This window comes from Corvus brachyrhynchos, unplaced genomic scaffold, assembly GCF_000691975.1.
Source record: "Corvus brachyrhynchos isolate BGI_N302 unplaced genomic scaffold, ASM69197v1 scaffold130, whole genome shotgun sequence".
Taxonomy (NCBI): domain Eukaryota; kingdom Metazoa; phylum Chordata; class Aves; order Passeriformes; family Corvidae; genus Corvus; species Corvus brachyrhynchos.
This window is the reverse complement of record NW_008236193.1, coordinates 55,539-59,722: the sequence shown is the minus strand read 5'-3', so window position 1 is coordinate 59,722 and position 4,184 is coordinate 55,539. Positions and strand designations below refer to the sequence as shown.

Below are 4,184 nucleotides of genomic sequence, written 5' to 3'. Positions count from 1 at the left end.
TATTTAGGCTCTAAGCGGGGCACCGACCCAACAGCCCGAGGAGGAGACGATGCTGAGGAGCCCCAGCCCCGGGGGACCCCCCTGCCACCCCCCTGTGCCAGCCCTGGGACCCCCAGCCCTCCCTGCTGCCCACTCCAGGCCCAAGGTAACCCGCCCCCGGCTCCTAATTGGATTTGTTCATGCTAATTACGATCGTTTTCGCCTCAATTAAGCCATTTGTTTCCCACACAGCTCCCTCGGCACAGGTCTGAGCCCTGTGCAGGCTGCTTGGGCCACAAGTCCTCGGTGCTCCTCATTTGTTTCCCACACAGCTCCCTCGGCACAGGTCTGTGCAGGCTGCTTGGGCCACGAGTCCTCGGTACTCCCCGACTGTCAGGGTCACCTCTGTTCAGCCCTCAGGCTCCCTCAAGGTCCCCGCTCATCTCCTCATCCCCCAAACACGGCACTAACCCCTCGATTTCCCTCCCTCTCCCGTTCCCCCTCCTTCCCATCCTCCCACAGCAGCCACCTGGCTCTTTGGTGGCCCTTGCCAAGGCCCTGGTGTCACCCTCAAAGCCACCGAGACTAAGCAGGCCCTGGAGGTCAGGAAGGTGCAGAGCTCAGCTCTGGGACCCCCATCCTGTGTGGTTCCCACCAGCCCAAGCCCAAGAAATGTGGCCTGGAAAAGCAGCAGCTGAAGATTTCCAGGGGGTGCAGAGGTGGAGGGAGGGAATCTGCTCCTCGTCCAGAAACTGAGGGGAAGGGTAAGGGGGATCACACCAAATCTGGGCCTGGATGATACCCAGGGCTGTGCCCAGGGACAGCAGAGGCTCAGCTGGGCACATCCCACAGCCTTTCCCTAGAAAAGAAGATGCCAAGGAGGGCTCGGGGTGTCTCCATCCAACTGGAATTCAATTATCTGCTCCATCAGGCTGTTCCTGGCACCCTCCAACGCCAAACCAAGGGGGCTGCAGCCACCCTGTGTCCTTGTGCTCCGTCTCCTCACAGTTATCCACTCCAGGGGAAAACTGGCAAAAAACCCCACAGGCCAGGAAGTGTGGAGAGGGAGGGAAGGGATGCTCAGAGGCGCTGCATGGATTGGGCAGGACAGACTCTCCATCCCTGCCCTGCTTCACCCAGACTTGGAGAGGGGCCAAAAGCATCACACAGATCCCATCCCATGGCTGCAGCCCCACTGAATGGCCCCAAGCAGCCTTTTAGCCCCAAAGCTGCATTTCTGGCACATCCCAGCCTCATCCTCCTGCAGAGGAATGTGACCCATGTGCACACAGCATTTTGGGCAGCTCAGTGGTGACACCCCTGAGGCCACCAACAGCCAGTGCCAGCCTCAGGCACAGCCCAGGTGACTGGGCACCGCTCCAGGCTGAGCCTTCACCCACTGAAGGGCCATCATCCCCCTCCTCACAAACGGGCACTACCCACCCGCTGGGGCTGGACTCGGGGGATGACCTTGGGATCAAACAGCTCTGCACCTACTTCTGACTCCACCAGGCCATTTACGTCCTCCATGCTCAGCTGAGGAGGTCTCGTCTTCCTAAATCAGGGTTTAAGATCTGGGTAGCTTTGGGTGTGGCCAGAATTGATTTGCAGGTGAGCTCAGAGGCAGATTTAGGGCTGTTTCCTTCCTCACCACATTTAACATCATCACTCTGCAGCCTGACCCCCAAGTAAGGGGCCAAGCCTGCCTTCCCCATCCCCACATCCAGGACTCCTAAAGCTCGGGAGAAAGAGGAAAAGCCAGCCCAGGTTCCAGAGAGAGCCCTTGCCCGGCTTTGTGCCCCTGAAGGATGTTTTATCAATGCCTGCTGCAGAGAAGGGGAGAGCTCTTGAACACCAACAAGGAGCACCTGAATTAATGCTGAGCCCGGTGTAATATCCAGGAGCTGCAGGATCAGCTCCTTTGTCAACCTCTAATAAAAAAAGATCTCGCTGTTATTCAGCAGTAATGAAAGCAGAGCTGTTGTGGCTGCAGATAAGACCGGGGACGAGGCCCTGCGGCTTTAGGAATGCTTGAGTTTCATCACTCAGGGCTGTTAATGGTGCACAAATAACCAACCTGAGAGAAAAATAGCCCTGCTTGGCCCAAGCCACATCCTGCTGGAGCAGAGGCACCAAGAGCCAGCGCTGGATCTCTGGGCAGAGCTGTAAAGCAAATTTTAGAGGGCTAAGGAGGAGTCCAAGGGCTGCAGCTCCAGGAGAGGTGTCCTGAGCCAGCCACTGGTTTAAAGCCACAGAATTTCCACCTTTAAGTGGTTCACTGGTCAGAGAAGGCCTTGGAAACATCAGGGTAATCCAGCAGGAACAGCCACAGCAGGGCTGCTTCTGACAGGCAGCACAACCTTTAATTAACCAGACATTAAGACCTCTGATCCCAGCAGGGTCTGGCAGCCAGGACCCCTCCCTCCTCCTTACCTGCCTTCAGACTCCCTGGATTTCAAACTCCCACTCCTTCCAGCAGTCCACAGGAATTGGGACATGAGCAAAACCTCAACTCCTCTGTCCCTTAGAGGGTTTGTGCTCCTTCAGAGGCTTTGGCTGTGGCATGGGACGAGCACAGATATCATCGCAGGCATTTCTGAGCTGGCCTGGCCCACCCTGGTTAAACCAAACTGAGGGCTCAGCTTGTTCAGCCCCACAGCCCTGCTGGAGAGTGCCACGGTTCATTTCAGCACTCGGAGCATTGTCAGTCCCAGTGGATTCCCACACAAAGGCAGCTCCAGGCAGTGGTACCAGACACAGCCTCCAGGCATGCCCTGAGCAAGGGATCCAACCCCCCCAGCTGTTCCTGTTCCCTCACCCACGTTTGGAGGAGTTGCTGCTCTTTGCAGCCTCAGATTTTGGGACTTGATCCAGGCAACAGCTCCAGCACTGGGCACCCTCAGGTCTTTCCAGAGTTCTGGGTCACATTCAGGCACTTCCTGATCCAAACCTGCTTTTCCAGACCCCAAAATCCCTGTTTCCTCAGAGGACCCTTCCTAGGATCCGTGTAGAGGGAGAAGGTTCTGTGCACAACTCTGGGGTAAAGCAAATAAATAAATTTGAAAACCTCAGAGTGCTCACTGAAGAACACAGCCTCAGGGTTGAATTCCTTGGTTTATTCCAAGGGGTTATTCCAGTGGTTTTGGGGATGCCGGAAGGGAGGAAAATTGCTGGAAGGGAGGAAAATTCCCTGGAGGGGACAGCAGGGAGCAGCCTGGGGGTGTCCAGGCTCAGGCCCCCCCCCCCCCCCCCCCCCCCCCCCAGCCTCACTCTGCACCTTCACTCCCCTTCCCATCACATTCCAGCACTCCCAGAGCCATCCCCCTCTCCCAGGCCCTCTGAGGGATCAGAGGGAAAGGTCCCCCTGGCAGCCCCACACCCTGTCCCTGCCAGCTCCAGGTACTGACAGCCAAGAGAGCCCAGCTGACATGAAAAAATAGGGCGATTTTATTACAAACTTCAGAAAAAGGAAACAAACAACACGAACACAGCATTTAACTGGACATCTCCGTCAGGGACGCGGCTGTCCCAGGGAATTGGGCACTTTGCAGCCCCAGAAGGTCCAGGTGCACAAGTCAGGCTTCCTGGTTTTCCTGGAAAACAGCAGATGTGTCCCATAGCCCTGCCTGCCCTCACTGCCACTGGGCACAAACCAACCCCCTGCCCCTCTCCTCCCCTGCCAGCCAGGCAGGGCAGCAGCTTGCTGGGGATTACAAGGGTATCCAGCAGTGCTTTGGGACCAGAGCAGTGAGGGACCCCATGGAAGTTGCTTGTGGTAAAGAATTTCCCACAAATCCTCCCTATGTCCAAATACTGTAAATTTACAAAACTGCAAAATATCCACGCCAAGGAGTCACAAAGGGCTTGTAGCAACCTGCTGGCAGTGGCCCTGGGTTAGAGGTGCCACAAGGGGCTCAGCTGGCACTGCTATCACACCCTGGTGACAATGCCCAGGCACTGGGCACACCCAGCACCACTCCGCCAACACCTGGGCACAGGGACTGGAGCACTCCAACCCTTTCCCTTGGCAGCAGAGCTCTGTAACACAGGCTCAGGGCCTGGGGACATCCAGGGGACTTGTGACACCTCCCCTGTGCCACACTCAGGGGGTGGGACTGTCCCAGGAGCCCTTACCCCGTCCTGGTACAAACTGGTGTCACAGGCTGTGTCACTGCTCGCTGTCATCCTCACTGCTCCCAGCGGCT

At 57.0% G+C, this 4,184-nt stretch overlaps 1 long non-coding RNA gene across 1 annotated transcript; it reads right to left on the bottom strand.

Annotated features, from left to right (window-relative positions):
- Nucleotides 1-3,403: 3,403 nt before the first annotated feature.
- LOC108447874 lies at nt 3,404-4,184 on the bottom strand. The gene is made up of 2 exons (XR_001863575.1): nt 4,114-4,184; nt 3,404-3,572 (listed from the first exon to the last, which is right to left on the bottom strand). It is a non-coding gene; the product is annotated as an uncharacterized LOC108447874 (long non-coding RNA).